We start from the raw sequence: 24728 nt of genomic DNA on the forward strand, positions 1-24728 counted from the left end.
TGTGATCCAATGAGGTGTTCACATGCTGATCACGCGTGTTATCTTGATGATGATTGACGTTGTCATGCACAGACAGGGCCGGGTCACATGACGAACACGAGATTTTGCTCATGAAACTCTTTGGTCAGTTGTTTTGCATTTCAACGTATTTGGATTGCGATCTCCTGGAGCATTATAGCGCAAACGCGCAAAATACTTACAGACGCATATACAAGTCGTATTAATCGCGGCTAATCCACACTGAAAGATGTTATTGAGCGGTAATTTTGGAACGGATTGAGTCGCGAACGCTTGAAAGCCATGAAAGCCTTGAATGCCTTGTATGCTAAGTATGCCAATGTCTTAGTTGAAAAACGTTCACTTGATGTAAAAAGCAAAATCTGAAATCTGAAACCAAACTGCGTATACTCTATGCAATCTATTGAACAACGCTACTACCGTGAGACTGAAGAACATAACTATATGGGATGCAAACTGCTTGTGAAGAAAGACGACATGTTGGATTCACTTGATGGCAAGGAACGTAGCTACGATAACAGTACGAATGGTATTAATTTCACGATCAGAAAGGTGAATCTTATGTTTGTTTTCATTGTAGTTGTATGGATATTCTTTTTTAATAAATACGTGATCCAAAACCCTGTGTTTTTTTGTGTATAATGTTGTTATGTTAAATATTGTTTACGCATTTGTCTTGTCACAAGCGGCCCAAGCTCACGTCTCGAGAAAAAGCCAGCGATTAATTCATGAACGCGTCACGCGTTGTGTGACTCGTGTTAAGTTACGAGAGGAACTGCACGTTATAAGGAATAGTACAGGGAACGAAGTATGGTCGATTTACAACGATACATATTTCGAAATATGAACATTTTTCTCGTAAAATCAATAAAACTTACTCATACCCTGTGTATCCGTTGTATTTTCTGGCGATTTCTGCCGTTTTAAGCTTGCTTTACCATCACTGTAGTTCACATCATCGACTTTTATTACGTTGATAAAATCTGTACAGACATCACACCAACCAACTCGCGCGCAAAGTAAGAAGACTATATTGAAGGCTTGAAATAATATTGCAATCGATTTTCATCAAGAAATGGGCCAGGAATATTCCACAATAGTGCAAATAATCGTGAAGGCGGATTGCAGAAAAGCGATTGCGTGACGCTCGATAAGCTGTAAGATGACATGTTATTATATACCAGACGTAAAAACTCTTCAGATTCTTAGTCTGCATTTTGTACCCACTCTGCAGTCTGCAGTCTATATTTTGTATCCGGTCTGCAGTACGCTGTCTGCATTTTGTACTAACAGGTATCCGTGGCACCAATACAGTTTATTTTTGGTTACATTTATTCGCAAAATACACATAATCTCCCACAAAATACCTGTGCGTGAGGTAATTCGACATTTTCGTTCTTTCCCACATTAATATTCTTCTCTCCTTTTGTAAGAATGTAGACATCACTCACAATGTTTCAAGTAATCCACCCACCCTACAAAAAGGAACTCTTGCACGCATAGCATGCCTATGTTTTGAAATAGGTGTATGCCCTTGGCCAGACTTGAGCGCACTATTTCAGTAGACTAGTCCGACACCAGTAGTATCACTACACTTGATCCCAAGGATCCAGTACCATCCAGGTATCCCAGTTACCCTGCTTACAGGGTCTAGTTTGTCTTTTTACTGGGATACCTGTGGTAGCCCAGTCATAAAATGCCTTTGTTTTTTTGTCGTCTTTTTTTTTTTTTTTTTTGTTTTTTTCCTCCGCCACAAAATGGAAAAATTGCGCAATAGTACCCAGAGGTCATTGGGCCCTCAACACCATGACAACTAACTGTGATCCAATGAGGTGTTCACATACTGATCACGCGTGTTATCCCTCGACACCATGACAACTAACTGTGATCCAATGAGGTGTTCACATGCTGATCACGCGTGTTATCCTGATGATGATTGACGTTGTCATGCACAGACAGGGCCGGGTCACATGACGAACACGAGATTTTGCTCATGAAACTCTTTGGTCAGTTGTATTGCATTTCAACGTATTTGGATTGCGATCTCCTGGAGCATTGTAGCGCAAACGCGCAAAATACTTACAGACGCATATACAAGTGGTATTAATCGCGGCTAATCCACACTGAAAGATGTTATTGAGCGGTAATTTTGGAACGGATTGAGTCGCGAACGCTTGAAAGCCATGAAAGCCTTGAATGCCTTGAATGTCTTGTATGCTAAGTATGCCAATGTCTTAGTTGAAAAACGTTCACTTGTTGTAAGAAGCAAAATCTGAAATCTGAAACCAAACTGCGTATACTCTATGCAATCTATTGAACAACGCTACTACCGTGAGACTGAAGAACATAACTATATGGGATGCAAACTGCTTGTGAAGAAAGACGACATGTTGGATTCACTTGATGGCAAGGAACGTAGCTACGATAACAGTACGAATGATATTAATTTCACGATCAGAAAGGTGAATCTTATGTTTGTTTTCATTGTAGTTGTATGGATATTCTTTTTTAATAAATACGTGATCCAAAACCCTGTGTTTTTTTGTGTATAACGTTGTTATGTTAAATATTGTTTACGCAATTGTCTTGTCACAAGCGGCCCAAGCTCACGTCTCGAGAAAAAGCCAACGATTAATTCAACACGCGTTGTGTGACTCGGTGTTAAGTTACGAGAGGAACTGCACGTTATAAGGAATAGTACAGGGAACGAATTATGGTCGATTTACAACGATACATATTTCGAAATATGAACATTTTTCTCGTAAAATCAATAAAACTTACTCATACCCTGTGTATCCGTTGTATTTTCTGGCGATTTCTACCGTTTTAAGCTTGCTTTACAATCGCTGTTGTTCACATCATCTACTTTTATTACGTTGATAAAATCTGTACAGACATCACACCAACCAACTCGCGCGCAAAGTAAGAAGACTATATTGAAGGCTTGAAATAATATTGCGATCGATTTTCATCATGAAATGGGCCAGGAATATTCCACAATAGTGCAAATAATCGTGAAGGCGGATTGCAGAAAAGCGATTGCGTGACGCTCGATAAGCTGTAAGATGACATGTTATTATATACCAGACGTAAAAACTCTTCAGATTCTTAGTCTGCATTTTGTACCCACTCTGCAGTCTGCAGTCTATATTTTGTATCCGGTCTGCAGTCTGCTGTGTGCATTTTTTACTAACAGGTATCCGTGGCGCCAATACAGTTAAATTTTGGTTACATTTATTCGCAAAACACACATAATCTACCACAAAATACCTGTGAGATAGGTAATTCGACATTTTCGTTCTTTCCCACAATAATATTCTTCTCTCCTTTTGTAAGAATGTAGACATCACCCACAATGTTTCAAGTAATCCACCCACCCTACAAAAAAGGAACTCTTGCACGCATAGCATGCCTATGTTTTGAAATAGGTGTATGCCCTTGGCCAGACTTGAGTGCACTATTTCAGTATACTAGTCCGACACCCGTAGTATCACTACACTTGATTCCAAGGATCCAGTACCATCTAGGTATCCCAGTTACCCTGCTCACAGGGTCTAGTTTTTTTTTTTTTTTTTCCTCCGCCACAAAATGGAAAAATTGCGCAATAGTACCCAGAGTTCATTGGGCCCTCAACACCATGACAACTAACTGTGATCCAATGAGGGTGAAGATGTTCACATGCTGATCACGTGTTATCTTGATGATGATTGACGTTGTCATGCATGGACAGGTCCGGGTCACATGACGAGCACGAGATTTTCTTTTGTCGGTCGTTTCGTATTTCAACGTGTTTGGATTATGATCACCTGAAGCATTATAGCGCAAACGCTCGAAATACTTACAGACGCATACACAAGTCGTATTGTTCGCGGCCAGTCCACACTAAAAGATCTTATTGAGCGGTAATTTTGGACCGGATTGAGTCGCAAACTGTGTATCCGTTGTAGTTTCTGGTGATTTCTGCCGTTTTAAGCTTGCTTTACCATCACTGTTATTCACATCATCTACTTTTATTACGTTGGTAAAATCTGTACAGACATCACACAAACCAACTCGCGCACAAAATAAGAAGAGTATATTGAAGGCTTGAAATTATATTACGATCGATTTTCATCAAGAAATGGGCCAGGAACTTTCCACAATAGTGCAAATAATCGTGAAGGCTGATCGAGGAAAAGCGATTGCGTGACGCTCTGTAAGCTGTAAGATGACATGTTATTATTTACCAGACGTAAAAACTCTTCAGATTCTCAGTCTGCATTTTGTACCCACTCTGCAGTCTCCAGTCTATATTTTGTATCCGGTCTGCTGTCTGCATTTTGTACTAACAGGTATCTGTGGCACCAATACAGTTTACTTTTGGTTACATTTATTCGCACAACACATAATCTACCACAAAATACCTGTGTGTGAGGTAATTCGACATTTTCGTTCTTTTCCACTTTAATACCCTTCTTTCCTTATGTAAGAATGTAGACCACAAGTAATCCACCCACCCTACAAAAAATAACTCTTGCATGCATATCATGCCTATGTTTTAAAATAGGTGTATGCCCTTAGCCAGACTTGAGCTCACTATTTCAGTATACTAATCCGACACCCGTAGTATCACTACACTTGATTCGAAGGATCCAGTACCATCCAGGTATCCCAGTTACCCTGCTCACAGGGTCTAGTTTTTTTTTTTTTTTCCTCCGCCACAAAATGGAAAAATTGCGCAATAGTACCCAGAGGTCATTGGACCCTCAATACCATGACAACTAACTGTGATCCAATGAGGTGTTCACATACTGATCACGCGTGTTATCCCTCAACTCCATGACAACTAACTGTGATCCAATGAGGTGTTCACATGCTGATCACGCGTGTTATCTTGATGATGATTGACGTTGTCATGCACAGACAGGGCCGGGTCACATGACAAACACGAGATTTTGCTTATAAAACTCTTAGGTCAGTTGTTTTGTATTTCAACGTATTTGGATTGCGATCTCCTGGAACATTATAGTGCAAACGCGCAAAATACTTACAGACGCATATACAAGTCGTATTAATCGCGGCTAATCCACACTGAAAGATGTTATTGAGCGGTAATTTTGGAACGGATTGAGTCGCGAACGCTTGAAAGCCATGAAAGCCTTGAATGCCTTGTATGCTAAGTATGCCAATGTCTTAGTTGAAAAATGTTCACTTGTTGTAAAAAGCAAAATCTGAAATCTGAAACCAAACTGCATATACTCTATGTAATCTATTGAACAACGCTACTACCGTGAGACTGAAGAACATAGCTATAAGGGATGCAAGCTGCTTGTGAAGAAAGACGACATGTTGGATTCACTTGATGGCAAGAAACGTAGCTACGATAACAGTACGAATGGTATTAATTTCACGATCAGAAAGGTGAATCTTACTTTTGTTTTTTTTGTAGTTGTATGGATATTCTTTTTTAATAAATACGTGATCCAAAACCCTGCGTTTTTTTGTGTATAATGTTGTTATGTTAAATATTGTTTACGCAATTGTCTTGTCACAAGCGGCCCAAGCTCACGTCTCGAGAAAAAGCCAAAGATTAATTCATGAACGCGTCACGCGTTATGTGACTCGGTCTTAAGTTACGAGAGAAACTGCACGTTATAAGGAATAGTACAGGGAACGAAGTATGGTCGATTTACAACGATACATATTTCGAAATATGAACATTTTTCTCGTAAAATCAATAAAACTTACTCATACTCTGTGTATCCGTTGTATTTTCTGGCGATTTCTGCCGTTTTAAGCTTGCTTTACCATCACTGTTGTTCACATCATCTACTTTTATTACGTTGATAAAATCTGTACAGACATCACACCAACCAACTCGCACGCAAAGTAAGAAGACTATATTGAAGGTTTGAAATAATATTGCGATCGATTTTCATCAAGAAATGGGCCAGGAATATTCCACAATAATGCAAGTAATCGTGAAGGCGGATTGCAGAAAAGCGATTGCGTGACGCTCGGTAAGCTGTAAGATGACATGTTATTATGTACCAGACGTAAAACTCTTCATATTCTTAGTCTGCATTTTGTACCCACTCTGCAGTCTGCAGTCTATATTTTGTATCAGGTCTGCAGTCTGCTGTCTGCATTTTGTAGTAACAGGTATCCGTGGCACCAATACAGTTTATTTTTGGTTACATTTATTCGCAAAACACACATAATCTACCACAAAATACCTGTGAGTGAGGTAATTCGACATTTTCGTTCTTTGTCACATTGATATTCTTCTCTCCTTTTGTAAGAATGTAGACATCACTCACAATGTTTCAAGTAATCCACCCACCCTACAAAAAAGGAACTCTTGCACGCATAGCATGCCTATGTTTTGAAATAGGTGTATGCCCTTGGCCAGACTTGAGCGCACTATTTCAGAATACTTGTCCGACACCAGTATCACTACACTTGATTCCAAGGATCCGATACCATCCAGGTATCCCAGTTACCCTGCTCACAGGGTCTAGTTTTTTTTTTTTTTTTCCTCCGCCACAAAATGGAAAAATTGCGCAATAGTACCCAGTGGTCATTGGGCCCTCAACACCATGACAACTAACTGTGATCCAATGAGGGTGAAGGTGTTCACATGCTGATCACGTGTTATCGTGATGATGATTGACGTTGTCATGCACGGACAGGTCCGGGTCACATGACGAACACGAGATTTTTGCTTAGAAAACTCTTTTGTCGGTCGTTTTGTATTTCAACGTGTTCTGATTAAGATCACCTGAAGCATTATAGCGCAAACGCTCGAAATACTTACAGACGCATACACAAGTCGTATTGTTCGCGGCCAATCCACACTAAAAAATGTTATTGAGCGGTAATTTTGGACCGGACTGAGTCGCGAACTGTGTATCCGTTGTAGTTTCTGGTGATTTCTGCCGTTTTAAGCTTGCTTTACCATCACTGTTATTCACATCATCTACTTTTGTTACGTTGATAAAATCTGTACAGACATCACACAAACCAACTCGCACACAAAGTAAGAAGAGTATATTGAAGGCTTGAAATTATATTACGATCGATTTTCATCAAGAAATAGGCCAGGAATTTTCCACAATAGTGCAAGTAATCGTGAAGGCTGATCGAGGAAAAGCGATTGCGTGACGCTCGGTAAGCTGTAAGATGACATGTTATTATTTACCAGACGTAAAAACTCTTCAGATTCTCAGTCTGCATTTTGTACCCACTCTGCAGTCTCCAGTCTATATTTTGTATCCGGTCTGCTGACTGCATTTTGTACTAACAGGTATCTGTGGCACCAATACAGTTTATTTTTGGTTACATTTATTCGCACAAAACACATAATCTACCACAAAATACCTGTATGTGAGGTAATTCGACATTTTCGTTCTTTTCCACGTTAATACTCTTCTTTCCTTTTGTAAGAATTTAGACCACAAGTAATCCACCCACCCTACAAAAAATAACTCTTGCATGCATAGCATGCCTAAGTTTTGAAATAGGTGTATGCCCTTAGCCAGACTTGAGCTCACTATTTCAGTATACTAATCCGACACCCGTAGTATCACTACACTTGATTCCAAGGATCCAGTACCATCCAGGTATCCCAGTTACCCTGCTCACAGGGTCTAGTTTTTACTGGGATACCTGTGGTAGCCCAGTCATAAAATGCCTTCGTTTTTTTGTCGTCTTTTTTTTTTTTTTTTTTTTTTTTTCCTCCGCCACAAAATGGAAAAATTGCGCAATAGTACCCAGAGGTCATTGGGCCCTCAACACCATGACAACTAACTGTGATCCAATGAGGTGTTCACATGCTGATCACGCGTGCTATCTTGATGATGATTGACGTTGTCATGCACGGACAGGGCCGGGTCACATGACGAACACGAGATTTTTGCCCATAAAACTATTTTGTCAGTCGTTTTGTATTTCAACGTAATTGGATTACGATCATCTGGAGCATTATGGGACAAACGCTCAAAATACTTATAGACGCATACGCAATTCGTATTGTTCGCGGCCAATCCACACAAAAAGATGTTATTGAGCGGTAATTTTGGATCGGACAGAATCGCGAACGCTTGAAAGCCATGAAAGCATTGAATGCCTTGTGTGTCTTGTATGCCAAGTATGCCAATGTCTTAGTTGAAAACGTAAACTCGTTGTAAAAAGCAAAATCTGAAATCTGAAACCAAACTGCATATACTCTATGCAATCTATTGAACAACACTACTACCGTGAGACTGAAGAACAAAATTCAAATGAATGCAAACTGCTAGTGAAGAAACATGTCATGTTAGATTCACTTAATGCCAGGGAACGTAGCTACGATAACAGTGCGAATGGTATTAATTTCACGATCAGAAAGGTGAATCTTATCTTTGTTTTCATTGTAGTTGTATGGATATTCTTTTTTAATAAATACATGATCCAAAATCCCGTGTTTTTTGTGTATAATGTTATTATGTTAAGTATTGTTTACGCAATTGTCTTGTCACAGGCGACCCAAGGTCACGTCTCGAGAAAGAGCCAACGATTAATTCATGAACGCGTCACGCGTTGTGTGACTCGGTGTTAAGTTACGAGAGGAACTGTTGGAGATTTGAACACGTTATAAGGAATAGTATAGGGAACGAAATATGGTCGATTTACAACGATAAATATTTCGAAATATGAACATTTTTCTCGTAAAATCAATAAAACTTACTCATGCCCTGTGTATCCGTTGTATTTTCTGGCGATTTCTGCCGTTTTAAGCTTGCTTTACCATCACTGTTATTCACGTCATCTACCTTTATTACATTGGTAAAATCTGTACAGACATCACACCAACCAACTCGCGTGCAAAGTAAGAAGACTATATTGAAGGCTTGAAATAATATTGCGATCGATTTTCATCAAGAAATGGGCCAGGAATATTCCACAATAGTGCAAATAATCGGGAAGGCGGATTGCAGAAAAGCGATTGCGTGACGCTCGGTAAGCTGTAAGATGACATGTTATTATATACCAGACGTAAAAACTCTTCAGATTCTCAGTCTGCATTTTGTACCCACTCTGCAGTCTGCAGTCTATATTTTGTATCCAGTCTGCAGTCTGCATTTTGTACTAACAGGTATCCGTGGCACCAATACAGTTTATTTTTGGTTACATTTATTCGCAAAACACACATAATCTACCTCAAAATACCTGTGAGTGAGGTAATTCGACAGTTTCGTTCTTTCCCACATTAATATTCTTCTCTCCTTTTTGTAAGAATGTAGACATCACTCACAATGTTTCAAGTAATCCACCCACCCTAAAAAAAAGTAACTCTTGCATGCATAGCATGCCTATGTTTTGAAATAGGTGTATGCCCTTGGCCAGACTTGAGCGCACTATTTCAGTATACTAGTCCGACACCCGTAGTATCACTACACTTGATTCCAAGGATCCAGTACCATCCAGGTATCCCAGTTACCCTGCTCACAGGCTCTAGTTTTTTTTTTTTCCTCCGCCACAAAATGGAAAAATTGCGCAATAGTACCCAGTGGTCATTGGGCCCTCAACACCATGACAACTAAACTGTGATCCAATGAGGGTGAAGGTGTTCACATGCTGATCACGTTTTATCTTGATGATGATTGACGTTGTCATGCACGGACAGGTTCGGGTCACATGACGAGCACGAGATTTTTGCTTAGAAACTCTTTTGTCGGTCGTTTTATATTTCTACGTGTTTGGATTATGATCACCTACAGCATTATAGCACAAACGCACGAAATACTTACGGACGCATACACAAGTCGTATTGTTCGCGGCCAACCACACTAAAAGATGTTATTGAGCGGTAATTTTGGACCGGATTGAGTCGCGAACTGTGTATCCGTTGTAGTTTCTGGTGATTTCTGCCGTTTTAAGCTTGCTTTACCATCACTGTTATTCACATCATCTACTTTTATTACGTTGGTAAAATCTGTACAGACATCACACCAACCAACTCGCGCACAAAGTATGAAGACTATATTGAAGGCTTGAAATTATATTACGATCGATTTTCATCAAGAAATGGGCCAGGAATTTTCCACAATAGTGCAAATAATCGTGAGGACTGATCGAGGAAAAGCGATTGCGTGACGCTCGGTAAGCTGTAAGATGACATGTTATTATTTACCAGACGTATAAACTCTTCAGATTCTCAGTCTGCATTTTGTACCCACTCTGCAGTCTGCAGTCTATATTTTGTATCCGATCTGCTGTCTGCATTTTGTACTAATAGGTATCTGTGGCACCAATACAGTTTATTTTTGGTTACATTTATTCGCACAGCACACATAATCTACCACAAAATACCTGTGTGTGAGGTAATTTGACATTTTCGTTCTTTTCCACGTTAATACTCTTCTCTCCTTTTGTAAGAATGTAGACCACAAGTAATCCACCCACCCTACAAAAAATAACTCTTGCATGCATAGCATGCTTATGTTTTGAAATAGGTGTATGCCCTTAGCCAGACTTGAGCTCACTATTTCAGTATACTAGTCCGACACCCGTAGTATCACTACACTTGATTCCAAGGATCCAGTACCATCCAGGTATCCCAGTTACCCTGCTCACAGGGTCTAGTTTTTTTTTTTTTTTTCCTCCGCCACAAAATGGAAAAATTGCGCAATAGTACCCAGAGTTCATTGGGCCCTCAACACCATGACAACTAACTGTGATCCAATGAGGGTGAAGATGTTCACATGCTGATCACGTGTTATCTTGATGATGATTGACGTTGTCATGCATGGACAGGTCCGGATCACATGACGAGCACGAGATTTTCTTTTGTCGGTCGTTTTGTATTTCAACGTGTTTGGATTACGATCACCTGAAGCGTTATAGCGCAAACGCTCGAAATACTTACAGACGCATACACAAGTCGTATTGTTCGCGGTCAGTCCATACTAAAAGATGTTATTGAGCGGTAATTTTGGACCGGATTGAGTCGCGAACTGTGTATCCGTTGTAGTTTCTGGTGATTTCTGCCGTTTTAAGCTTGCTTTACCATCACTGTTATTCACATCATCTACTTTTATTACGTTGGTAAAATCTGTACAGACATCACACAAACCAACTCGCGCACAAAATAAGAAGAGTATATTGAAGGCTTGAAATTATATTACGATCGATTTTCATCAAGAAATGGGCCAGGAATTTTCCACAATAGTGCAAATAATCGTGAAGGCTGATCGAGGAAAAGCGATTGCGTGACGCTCGGTAAGCTGTAAGATGACATGTTATTATTTACCAGACGTAAAAACTCTTCAGATTCTCAGTCTGCATTTTGTACCCACTCTGCAGTCTCCAGTCTATATTTTGTATCCGGTCTGCTGTCTGCATTTTGTACTAACAGGTATCTGTGGCACCAATACAGTTTACTTTTGGTTACATTTATTCGCACAACACACATAATCTACCACAGAATACCTGTGTGTGTGACGTAATTCGAAATTTTCGTTCTTTTCCACGTTAATACTCTTCTTTCCTTTTGTAAGAATGTAGACCACAAGTAATCCACCCACCCTACAAAAAATAACTCTTGCATGCATATCATGCCTATGTTTTAAAATAGGTGTATGCCCTTAGCCAGACTTGAGCTCACTATTTCAGTATACTAATCCGACACCCGTAGTATCACTACACTTGATTCCAAGGATCCAGTACCATCCAGGTATCCCAGTTACCCTGCTCACAGGGTCTAGTTTTTTTTTTTTTTTTCCTCCGCCACAAAATGGAAAAATTGCGCAATAGTACCCAGAGGTCATTGGGCCTCAGCACCTCAGCACCATGACAACTAACTGTGATCCAATGAGGTGTTCACATGCTGATCACGCGTGCTATCTTGATGATGATTGACGTTGTCATGCACGGACAGGGCCGGGTCACATGACGAACACGAGATTTTTGCCCATAAAACTATTTTGTCAATCGTTTTGTATTTCAACGTAGTTAGATTACGATCATCTGGAGCATTATGGGGCAAACGCTCAAAATACTTATAGACGCACACACAAGTCGTATTGTTCGCGGCCAATCCACACAAAAAGATGTTATTGAGCGGTAATTTTGGATCGGACAGAATCGCGAACGCTTGAAAGCCATGAAAGCATTGAATGCCTTGTATGTCTTGTATGCTAAGTATGCCAATGTCTTAGTTGAAAACGTAAACTCGTTGTAAAAAGCAAAATCTGAAATCTGAAACCAAACTGCATATACTCTATGCAATCTATTGAACAACACTACCACCGTGAGACTGAAGAACAAAACTCAAATGGATGCAAACTGCTAGTGAAGAAAGACGCCATGTCAGATTCACTTGATGCCAGGGAACGTAGCTACGATAACAGTGTGAATGGTATTAATTTCACGATCAGAAAGGTGAATCTTATGTTTGTTTTCATTGTAGTTGTATGGATATTCTTTTTTAATAAATACATGATCCAAAATCCCGTGTTTGTTGTGTATAATGTTATTATGTCAAGTATTGTTTACGCAATTGTCTTGTCACAGGCGACCCAAGGTCACGTTTCGAGAAAGAGCCAACGATTAATTCACGAACGCGTCACGCGTTGTGTGACTCGGAGTAAGTTATTCTAGGAACCGTTGAAAATTTGAACACGTTATAAGGAATAGTATAGGGAACGAAATATGGTCGATTTACAACGATAAATATTTCGAAATATGAAGATTTTTCTCGAAAAATCAATAAAACTTACTCATAACCTGTGTATCCGTTGTAGTTTCTGGCGATTGTTGCCGTTTTAAGCTTGCTTTACCATCACTATTATTCACGTCATCTACTTTTATTACATTGGTAAAATCTGTACAGACATCACACCAACCAACTCGCGCGCAAAGTAAGAAGACTATGTTGAAGGCTTGAAATTATATTACGATCGATTTTCATCAAGAAATGGGCTAGTAATTTTCCACAATAGTGCAAATAATCGTGAAGGCTGATCGCGGAAAAGCGATTGCGTGACGCTCGGTAAGCTGTAAGATGACATGTTATTATTTATCAGACGTAAAAACTCTTCAGATTCTCAGTCTGCATTTTGTACCCACTCTGCAGTCTATATTTTGTATCCGGTCTGCAGTCTGCTGTCTACATTTTGTACTAACAGGTATCCGTGGCACAAATACAGTTTATTTTTGGTTACATTTATTCGCACAACACATAATCTACCACAAAATACCTGTGTGTGAGGTAATTCGACATTTTCATTCTTTCCCGCGTTAATAATCTTCTTTCCTTTCGTAAGAATGTAGACCACTTACAATGTTTCAAGTAATCCACCCACCCTAGAAAAATAACTCTTGCATGCATAGCATGCCTATGTTTTGAGACAGGTGTATGCCCTTGGCAAGACTTGAGCTCACTATTTCAGTACAGTAGTCCGACACGCGTAGTATCACTACGCTTGATTCCACGGATCCAGTACCATCCAGGTATCCCAGTCACCCTGCTCACAGGGTCTAGTTACTGGGATACCTGTGGTAGCCCAGTCATAAAATGCCTTTGTTTTTTTGTCGTTTTTTTTTTTTTTTTCCTCCGCCACAAAATGGAAAAATTGCGCAATAGTACCCAGAGGTCATTGGGCCCTCAACACCATGACAACTAACTGTGATCCAATGAGGTGTTCACATACTGATCACGCGTGTTATCCCTCGACACCATGACAACTAACTGTGATCCAATGAGGTGTTCACATGCTGATCACGCGTGTTATCTTGATGATGATTGACGTTGTCAGGCACAGACAGGGCCGGGTCACATGACAAACACGAGATTTTGCTCATGAAACTCTTTAGTCAGTTGTTTTGCATTTCAACGTATTTGGATTGCGATCTCCTGGAGCATTATAGCGCAAACGCGCAAAATACTTACAGACGCATATACAAGTCGTATTAATCGCGGCTAATCCACACTGAAAGATGTTATTGAGCGGTAATTTTGGAACGGATTGAGTCGCGAACGCTTGAAAGCCATGATGGCCTTGAATGCCTTGTATGCTAAGTATGCCAATGTCTTAGTTGAAAAACGTTCACTTGTTGTAAACAGCAAAATCTGAAATCTGAAACCAAACTGCATATACTCTATGCAATCTATTGAACAACGCTACTACCGCGAGACTGAAGAACATAACTATATGGGATGCAAACTGCTTGTGAAGAAAGACGACATGTTGGATTCACTTGATGGCAAGGAACGTAGCTACGATAACAGTACGAATGGTATTAATTTCACGATCAGAAAGGTGAATCTTATGTTTGTTTTCATTGTAGTTGTATGGATATTCTTTTTTAATAAATACGTGATCCAAAACCCAGCGTTTTTTTGTGTATAATGTTGTTATGTTAAATATTGTTTACGCAATTGTCTTGTCACAAGTGGCCCAAGCTCACGTCTCGAGTAAAAGCCAACGATTTATTCATGAACGCGTCACGCGCTGTGTGACTCGGTGTTAAGTTACGAGAGGAACTGCACGTTATAAGGAATAGTACAGGGAACGAAGTATGGTCGATTTACAACGATACATATTTCGAAATATGAACATTTTTCTCATAAAATCAATAAAACTTACTCATACCCTGTGTATCCGTTGTATTTTCTGGCGATTTCTGCCGTTTTAAGCTTGCTTTACCATCACTGTTGTTCACGTCATCTACTTTTATTACGTTGATAAAATCTGTACAGACATCACACCAACCAACTCGCGCGCAAAGTAAGAAGACTGTATTAAAGGCTTGAAATTATATTGCGATCGATTTTCATCAAGAAATGGGCCAGGAATATTCCACAATAGTGCAAATAATCGTGAAGGCGGATTGCAGAAAAGCGATTGCGTGACGCTCGGTAAGCTGTAAGATGGCATGTTATTATATACCAGACGTAAAAACTCTTCAGATTCTTAGTCTGCATTTTGTACCCACTCTGCAGTCTGCAGTCTATATTTTGTATCCGGTCTGCTGTCTGCATTTTGTACTAACAGGTATCCGTGGCACCAATACAGTTTATTTTTGGTTACATTTATTGCAAAACACACATAATCTACCACAAAATACCTGTGAGTGAGGTAATTCGACATTTTCGTTCTTTCCCACATAAATATTCTTCTCTCCTTTTGTAAGAATGTAGACATCACTCACAATGTTTCAAGTAATCCACCCACCCTTCAAAAAAGGAACTCTTGCACGCATAGCATGCCTATGTTTTGAAATAGGTGTATACCCTTGGCCAGACTTGAGCGCACTATTTCAGTATACTAATCCGACACCCGTAGTATCACTACGCTTGATTCCAAGGATCCAGTACCATCCAGGTATCCCAGTTACCCTGCTCACAGGGTCTAGTTTTTTTTTGTTTTTTTCCTCCGCCACAAAATGGAAAAATTGCGCAATAGTACCCAGAGGTCATTGGGCCCTCAACACCATGACAACTAACTGTGAGCCAATGAGGTGTTCACATGCTGATCACGCGTGTTATCTAGATGATGATTGACGTTGTCATGCACGGACAGGGCCGGGTCACATGACGAACACGAGATTTTTGCTCATAAAACTATTTTGTCAGTCGTTTTGTATTTCAACGTAATTGGATTACGATCATCTGGAGCATTATGGGGCAAACGCTCAAAATACTTTTAGACGCATACGCAAGTCGTATTGTTCGCGGCTAATCCACACAAAAAGATGTTATTGAGCGGTAATTTTGGATCGGACAGAATCGCGAACGCTTGAAAGCCATGAAAGCATTGAATGCCTTGTATGTCTTGAATGCCAAGTATGCCAATGTCTTAGTTAAAAACGTAAACTCGTTGTAAAAAGCAAAATCTGAAATCTGAAACTAAACTGCATATACTCTATGCAATCTATTGAACAACACTACTACCGTGAGACTGAAGAACAAAATTCAAATGGATGCAAACTGCTAGTGAAGAAAGACGTCATGCTGGATTCACTTGATGCCAGGGAACGTAGCTACGATAACAGTGCGAATGGTATTAATTTCACGATCAGAAAGGTGAATCTTATGTTTGTTTTCATTGTAGTTGTATGGATATTCTTTTTTAATAAATACGTGATCCAAAACCCTGTGTTTTTTTGTGTATAATGTTATGATGTTAAATATTGTTTACGCAATTGTTTTGTCACAGGCAGCCCAAGGTCACGTCTCGAGAAAAAGCCAACGATTAATTCATGAACACGTCACGCGTTGTGTGACTCGGTGTTAAGTTACGAGAGGAACTGCACGTTATAAGGAATTGTACAGGGAACGAAATATGGTTGATTTACAACCATAAATATTTCGAAATATGAACATTTTTCTCGTAAAATCAATAAAACTTACTCATACCCTGTGTATCCGTTGTATTTTCTGGCGATTTCTGCCGTTTTAAGCTTGCTTTACCATCACTATTATTCACGTCATCTACTTTTATTACGTTGGTAAAATCTGTACAGACATCACAACAACCAACTCGCGCGCAAAGTAAGAAGACTATATTGAAGGCTTGAAGTAATATTGCGATCGATTTTCATCAAGAAATAGGTCAGGAATATCTCACAATAGTGCAAATAATCGTGAAGGCGGATCGCAGAAAAGCGATTGCGTGACGCTCGGTAAGCTGCAAGATGACATGTTATTATATATTAGACGTAAAAACTCTTCAGAGTCTTAGTCTGCATTTTGTATGCAGTCTGCAGTCTATATTTTGTATCCGGTCTGCATTTTGTACTAACAGGTATCCGTGGCACAAATACAGTTTATTTTTGGTTACATTTATTCGCAAAACACACATTATCTACCACAAAATACCTGTGAGTGAGGTAATTCGACATTTTCGTTCTTTCCCACATTAATAATCTTCTTTCCTTTTGTAAGAATGTAGACATCACTCACAATGTTTCAAGTAATCCAGCCACCCTACAAAAAAGTAACTCTTGCATGCATACCATGCCTATGTTTTGAGACAGGTGTATGCCCTTGGCCAGACTCGAGCGCACTATTTCAGTATACTAGTCCGATACCCGTAGTATCACTACACTTGATTCCAAGGATCCAGTACCATCCAGGTATCCCAGTTACCCTGCTCACAGGCTCTAGTTTTTTTTTTTTTCCTCCGCCACAAAATGGAAAAATTGCGCAATAGTACCCAGAGGTCATTGGGCCCTCAACACCATGACAACTAACTGTGATCCAATGAGGTGTTCACATACTGATCACGCGTGTTATCCCTCGACACCATGACAACTAACTGTGATCGAATGAGGTGTTCACATGCCGATCACGCGTGTTATTTTGATGATGATTGACGTTGTCATGCACAGACAGGGCCGGGTCACATGACGAACACGAGATTTTGCTCATCAAACTCTTTAGTCAGTTGTTTTGCATTTCAACGTATTTGGATTGCGATCTCCTGGAGCATTATAGCGCAAACGCGCAAAATACTTACAGACGCATATACAAGTCGTATTAATCGCGGCTAATCCACACTGAAAGATGTTATTGAGCGGTAATTTTGGAACGGATTGAGTCGCGAACGCTTGAAAGCCATGATGGCCTTGAATGCCTTGTATGCTAAGTATGCCAATGTCTTAGTTGAAAAACGTTCACTTGTTGTAAAAAGCAAAATCTGAAATCTGAAACCAAACTGCATATACTCTATGCAATCTATTGAACAACGCTACTACCGCGAGACTGAAGAACATAACTATATGGGATGCAAACTGCTTGTGAAGAAAGACGACATGTTGGATTCACTTGATGGCAAGGAACGTAGCTACGATAACAGTACGAATGGTATTAATTTCACGATCAGAAAGGTGAATCTTACGTTTGTTTTCATTGTAGTTGTATGGATATTCTTTTTTAATAAATACGTGATCCAAAACCCAGTGTTTTTTTGTGTATAATGTTGTTATGTTAAATATTGTTTACGCAATTGTCTTGTCACAAGTGGCCCAAGCTTACGTCTCGAGTAAAAGCCAACGATTAATTCATGAACGCGTCACGCGCTGTGTGACTCGGTGTTAAGTTACGAGAGGAACTGCACGTTATAAGGAATAGTACAGGGAACGAAGTATGGTCGATTTACAATGATACATATTTCGAAATATGAACATTTTTCTCATAAAATCAATAAAACTTACTCATACCCTGTGTATCCGTTGTATTTTCTGGCGATTTCTGCCGTTTTAAGCTTGCTTTACCATCACTGTTGTTCACATCATCTACTTTTATTACGTTGATAAAATCTGTAGAGACATCACACCAACCAACTCGCGCGCAAAGTAAGAAGACTATATTGAAGGCTTGAAATAATATTGCGATCGATTTTCATCAAGAAATGGGCCAGGAATATTCCACAATAGTGCAAATAATCGTGAAGGCGGATTGCAGAAAAGCGATTGCGTGACGCTCGGTAAGCTGTAAGATGACATGTTATTATATACCAGACGTAAAAACTCTTCAGATTCTTAGTCTGCATTTTGTACCCACTTTGCAGTCTGCAGTCTATATTTTGTATCCGGTCTGCAGTCTGCTGTCTGCATTTTTTACTAACAGTTATCCGTGGCACCAATACAGTTTATTTTTTGTTACATTTATTCGCAAAACACACATAATCTACCACAAAATACCTGTGAGTGAGGTAATGCGACATTTTCGTTCTTTCCCACATTAATATTCTTCTCTCCTTTTGTAAGAATGTAGACATCACTCACAATGTTTCAAGTAATCCACCCACCCTACAAAAAAGGAACTCTTGCACGCATAGCATGCCCATGTTTTGAAATAGGTGTATGCCCTTGGCCAGACTTGAGCGCACTATTTCAGTATACTAGTCCGACACCCGTAGTATCACTACACTTGATTCCAAGGATCCAGTACCATCCAGGTATCCCAGTTACCCTGCTCACAGGCTCTAGTTTTTTTTTTTTCCTCCGCCACAAAATGGAAAAATTGCGCAATAGTACCTAGAGGTCATTGGGCCCTCAGCACCATGACAACTAACTGTGATCCAATGAGGTGTTCACATGCTGATCACGCGTGCTATCTTGATGATGATTGACGTTGTCATGCACGGACAGGGCCGGGTCACATGACGAACACGAGATTTTTGCCCATAAAACTATTTTGTCAGTCGTTTTGTATTTCAACGTAATTGGATTACGATCATCTGGAGCATTATGGGCCAAACGCTCAAAATACTTTTAGACGCATACACAAGTCGTATTGTTCGCGGCCAATCCACACAAAAAGATGTTATTGAGCGGTAATTTTGGATCGGACAGAATCGCGAACGCTTGAAAGCCATGAAAGCATTGAATGCCTTGTATGTCTTGTATGCCAAGTATGCCAATGTTTTAGTTGAAAACGTAAACTCGTTGTAAAAAGCAAAATTTGAAATCTGAAACCAAACTGCATATACTCTATGCAATCTATTGAACAACACTACTACCGTGAGACTGAAGAACAAAATTCAAATGGATGCAAACTGCTAGTGAAGAAAGACGCCATGTTGGATTCACTTGATGCCAGGGAACGTAGCTACGATAACAGTGCGAATGGTTTTGATTTCACGATCTGAAAGGTGAATCTTATGTTTGTTTTCATTGTAGTTGTATGGATATTCTTTTTTAATAAATACATGATCCAAAATCCCGTGTTTTTTGTGTATAATGTTATTATGTCAAGTATTGTTTACGCAATTATCTTGTCATAGGCGACCCAAGGTCACGTTTCGAGAAAGAGCCAACGATTAATTCACGAACGCGTCACGCGTTGTGGGTACGTGACTCGGAGTAAGTTATTCTAGGAACCGTTGAAAATTTGAACACGTTATAAGGAATAGTATAGGGAACGAAATATGGTCAATTTACAACGATAAATATCTCGAAATATGAAGATTTTTCTCGAAAAATCAATAAAACTTACTCATACCCTGTGTATCCGTTGTAGTTTCTGGCGATTGTTGCCGTTTTAAGCTTGCTTTACCATCACTATTATTCACGTCATCTACTTTTATTACATTGGTAAAATCTGTACAGACTCACACCAACCAACTCGCGCGCAAAGTAAGAAGACTATGTTGAAGGCTTGAAATTATATTACGATCGATTTTCATCAAGAAATGGCCCAGGAATTTTCCACAATAGTGCAAATAATCGTGAAGGCTGATCGCGGAAAAGCGATCGCGTGACGCTCGGTAAGCTGTAAGATGACATGTTATCATATACCAGACGTAAAAACTCTTCAGATTCTCAGTCTGCATTTTGTACCCACTCTGCAGTCTATATTTTGTATCCGGTCTGCAGTCTGCTGTCTACATTTTGTACTAACAGGTATCCGTGGCACAAATACAGTTTATTTTTGGTTACTTTTATTCGCACAACACACATAATCTACCACAAAATACCTGTGTGAGGTAATTCGACATTTTCATTCTTTCCCGCGTTAATAATCTTCTTTCCTTTTGTAAGAATGTAGACCACTTACAATGTTTCAAGTAATCCACCCACCCTAGAAAAAAATAACTCTTGCATGCATAGCATGCCTATGTTTTGAGACAGGTGTATGCCCTTGGCCAGACTTGAGCTCACTATTTCAGTATACTAGTCTGACACGCGTAGTATCACTACACTTGATTCCACGGATCCAGTACCATCCAGGTATCCCAGTTACCCTGCTCATAGGGTCTAGTTACTGGGATACCTGTGGTAGCCCAGTCATAAAATGCCTTTGTTTTTTTGTCGTTTTTTACTGGGATACCTGTGGTAGCCCAGTCATAAAATGCCTTTGTTTTTTTGTCTTTTTTTTTTTTTTTTTTTCCTCCGCCACAAAATGGAAAAATTGCGCAATAGTACCCAGAGTTCATTGGGCCCTCAACACCATGACAACTAACTGTGATCCAATGAGGGTGAAGATGTTCACATGCTGATCACGTGTTATCTTTATGATGATTGACGTTGTCATGCATGGACAGATCCGGGTCACATGACGAGCACGAGATTTTCTTTTGTCGGTCGTTTCGTATTTCAACGTGTTTGGATTACGATCACCTGAAGCGTTATAGCGCAAACGCTCGAAATACTTACAGACGCATACACAAGTCGTATTGTTCGCGGCCAGTCCACACTAAAAGATGTTATTGAGCGGTAATTTTGGACCGGATTGAGTCGCGAACTGTGTATCCGTTGTAGTTTCTGGTGATTTCTGCCGTTTTAAGCTTGCTTTACCATCACTGTTATTCACATCATCTACTTTTATTACGTTGGTAAAATCTGTACAGACATCACACAAACCAACTCGCGCACAAAATAAGAAGAGTATATTGAAGGCTTGAAATTATATTACGATCGATTTTCATCAAGAAATGGGCCAGGAATTTTCCACAATAGTGCAAATAATCGTGAAGGCTGATCGAAGAAAAGCGATTGCGTGACGCTCGGTAAGCTGTAAGATGACATGTTATTATTTACCAGACGTAAAAACTCTTCAGATTCTCAGTCTGCATTTTGTACCCACTCTGCAGTCTCCAGTCTATATTTTGTATCCGGTCTGCTGTCTACATTTTGTACTAACAGGTATCTGTGGCACCAATACAGTTTACTTTTGGTTACATTTATTCGCACAACACACATAATCTACCACAAAATACCTGTGTGTGAGGTAATTCGACATTTTCGTTCTTTTCCACGTTAATACTCTTCTTTCCTTTTGTAAGAATGTAGACCACAAGTAATCCACCCACCCTACAAAAAATAACTCTTGCATGCATATCATGCCTATGTTTTAAAATAGGTGTATGCCCTTAGCCAGACTTGAGCTCACTATTTCAGTATACTAATCCGACACCCGTAGTATCACTACACTTGATTCCAAGGATCCAGTGCCATCCAGGTATCCCAGTTACCCTGCTCACAGGGTCTAGTTTTTACTGGGATACCTGTGGTAGCCCAGTCATAAAATGCCTTTGTTTTTTTGTCGTTTTTTTTTTTTTTTTCCTCCGCCACAAAATGGAAAAATTGCGCAATAGTACCCAGAGGTCATTGGGCCCTCAACACCATGACAACTAACTGTGATCCAATGAGGTGTTCACATACTGATCACGCGTGTTATCCCTCGACACCATGACAACTAACTGTGATCCAATGAGGTGTTCACATGCTGATCACGCGTGTTATCTTGATGATGATTGACGTTGTCAGGCACAGACAGGGCCGGGTCACATGACAAACACGAGATTTTGCTCATGAAACTCTTTAGTCAGTTGTTTTGCATTTCAACGTATTTGGATTGCGATCTCCTGGAGCATTATAGCGCAAACGCGCAAAATACTTACAGACGCATATACAAGTCGTATTAATCGCGGCTAATCCACACTGAAAGATGTTATTGAGCGGTAATTTTGGAACGGATTGAGTCGCGAACGCTTGAAAGCCATGATGGCCTTGAATGCCTTGTATGCTAAGTATGCCAATGTCTTAGTTGAAAAACGTTCACTTGTTGTAAACAGCAAAATCTGAAATCTGAAACCAAACTGCATATACTCTATGCAATCTATTGAACAACGCTACTACCGCGAGACTGAAGAACATAACTATATGGGATGCAAACTGCTTGTGAAGAAAGACGACATGTTGGATTCACTTGATGGCAAGGAACGTAGCTACGATAACAGTACGAATGGTATTAATTTCACGATCAGAAAGGTGAATCTTATGTTTGTTTTCATTGTAGTTGTATGGATATTCTTTTTTAATAAATACGTGATCCAAAACCCAGCGTTTTTTTGTGTATAATGTTGTTATGTTAAATATTGTTTACGCAATTGTCTTGTCACAAGTGGCCCAAGCTCACGTCTCGAGTAAAAGCCAACGATTTATTCATGAACGCGTCACGCGCTGTGTGACTCGGTGTTAAGTTACGAGAGGAACTGCACGTTATAAGGAATAGTACAGGGAACGAAGTATGGTCGATTTACAACGATACATATTTCGAAATATGAACATTTTTCTCATAAAATCAATAAAACTTACTCATACCCTGTGTATCCGTTGTATTTTCTGGCGATTTCTGCCGTTTTAAGCTTGCTTTACCATCACTGTTGTTCACGTCATCTACTTTTATTACGTTGATAAAATCTGTACAGACATCACACCAACCAACTCGCGCGCAAAGTAAGAAGACTGTATTAAAGGCTTGAAATTATATTGCGATCGATTTTCATCAAGAAATGGGCCAGGAATATTCCACAATAGTGCAAATAATCGTGAAGGCGGATTGCAGAAAAGCGATTGCGTGACGCTCGGTAAGCTGTAAGATGGCATGTTATTATATACCAGACGTAAAAACTCTTCAGATTCTTAGTCTGCATTTTGTACCCACTCTGCAGTCTGCAGTCTATATTTTGTATCCGGTCTGCTGTCTGCATTTTGTACTAACAGGTATCCGTGGCACCAATACAGTTTATTTTTGGTTACATTTATTGCAAAACACACATAATCTACCACAAAATACCTGTGAGTGAGGTAATTCGACATTTTCGTTCTTTCCCACATAAATATTCTTCTCTCCTTTTGTAAGAATGTAGACATCACTCACAATGTTTCAAGTAATCCACCCACCCTTCAAAAAAGGAACTCTTGCACGCATAGCATGCCTATGTTTTGAAATAGGTGTATACCCTTGGCCAGACTTGAGCGCACTATTTCAGTATACTAATCCGACACCCGTAGTATCACTACGCTTGATTCCAAGGATCCAGTACCATCCAGGTATCCCAGTTACCCTGCTCACAGGGTCTAGTTTGTTTTTTTCCTCCGCCACAAAATGGAAAAATTGCGCAATAGTACCCAGAGGTCATTGGGCCCTCAACACCATGACAACTAACTGTGATCCAATGAGGTGTTCACATACTGATCACGCGTGTTATCCCTCGACACCATGACAACTAACTGTGATCCAATGAGGTGTTCACATGCCGATCACGCGTGTTATGTTGATGATGATTGACGTTGTCATGCACAGACAGGGCCGGGTCAAATGACGAACACGAGACTTTGCTCATCAAACTCTTTAGTCAGTTGTTTTGCATTTCAACGTATTTGGATTGCGATCTCCTGGAGCATTATAGCGCAAACGCGCAAAATACTTACAGACGCATATACAAGTCGTATTAATCGCGGCTAATCCACACTGAAAGATGTTATTGAGCGGTAATTTTGGAACGGATTGAGTCGCGAACGCTTGAAAGCCATGATGGCCTTGAATGCCTTGTATGCTAAGTATGCCAATGTCTTAGTTGAAAAACGTTCACTTGTTGTAAACAGCAAAATCTGAAATCTGAAACCAAACTGCATATACTCTATGCAATCTATTGAACAACGCTACTACCGCGAGACTGAAGAACATAACTATATGGGATGCAAACTGCTTGTGAAGAAAGACGACATGTTGGATTCACTTGATGGCAAGGAACGTAGCTACGATAACAGTACGAATGGTATTAATTTCACGATCAGAAAGGTGAATCTTACGTTTGTTTTCATTGTAGTTGTATGGATATTCTTTTTTAATAAATACGTGATCCAAAACCCTGTGTTTTTTTGTGTATAATGTTGTTATGTTAAATATTGTTTACGCAATTGTCTTGTCACAAGCGGCCCAAGCTCACGTC

General features: G+C 39.8%; 3 long non-coding RNA genes across 3 annotated transcripts; all 3 read left to right on the top strand.

The window, feature by feature from the left end:
- Positions 1 to 11499: 11499 nt before the first annotated feature.
- On the top strand, positions 11500 to 14368 carry LOC149042986 (uncharacterized). The gene is made up of 2 exons (XR_016188264.1): positions 11500 to 13744; positions 13797 to 14368. It is a non-coding gene; the product is annotated as an uncharacterized LOC149042986 (long non-coding RNA).
- Positions 14369 to 14871: 503 nt separating this feature from the next.
- LOC149042987 (uncharacterized) lies at positions 14872 to 16711 on the top strand. The gene is made up of 2 exons (XR_016188261.1): positions 14872 to 16066; positions 16200 to 16711. It is a non-coding gene; the product is annotated as an uncharacterized LOC149042987 (long non-coding RNA).
- Positions 16712 to 20726: 4015 nt separating this feature from the next.
- Positions 20727 to 22829, top strand: LOC149042988 (uncharacterized). The gene is made up of 2 exons (XR_016188263.1): positions 20727 to 22205; positions 22258 to 22829. It is a non-coding gene; the product is annotated as an uncharacterized LOC149042988 (long non-coding RNA).
- Positions 22830 to 24728: the final 1899 nt, after the last annotated feature.

The sequence above is a fragment of the Pocillopora damicornis genome, chromosome 7 (assembly GCF_964200805.1).
Source record: "Pocillopora damicornis chromosome 7, jaPocDami1.2, whole genome shotgun sequence".
In the NCBI taxonomy this organism is placed as follows: Eukaryota; Metazoa; Cnidaria; class Anthozoa; order Scleractinia; family Pocilloporidae; genus Pocillopora; species Pocillopora damicornis.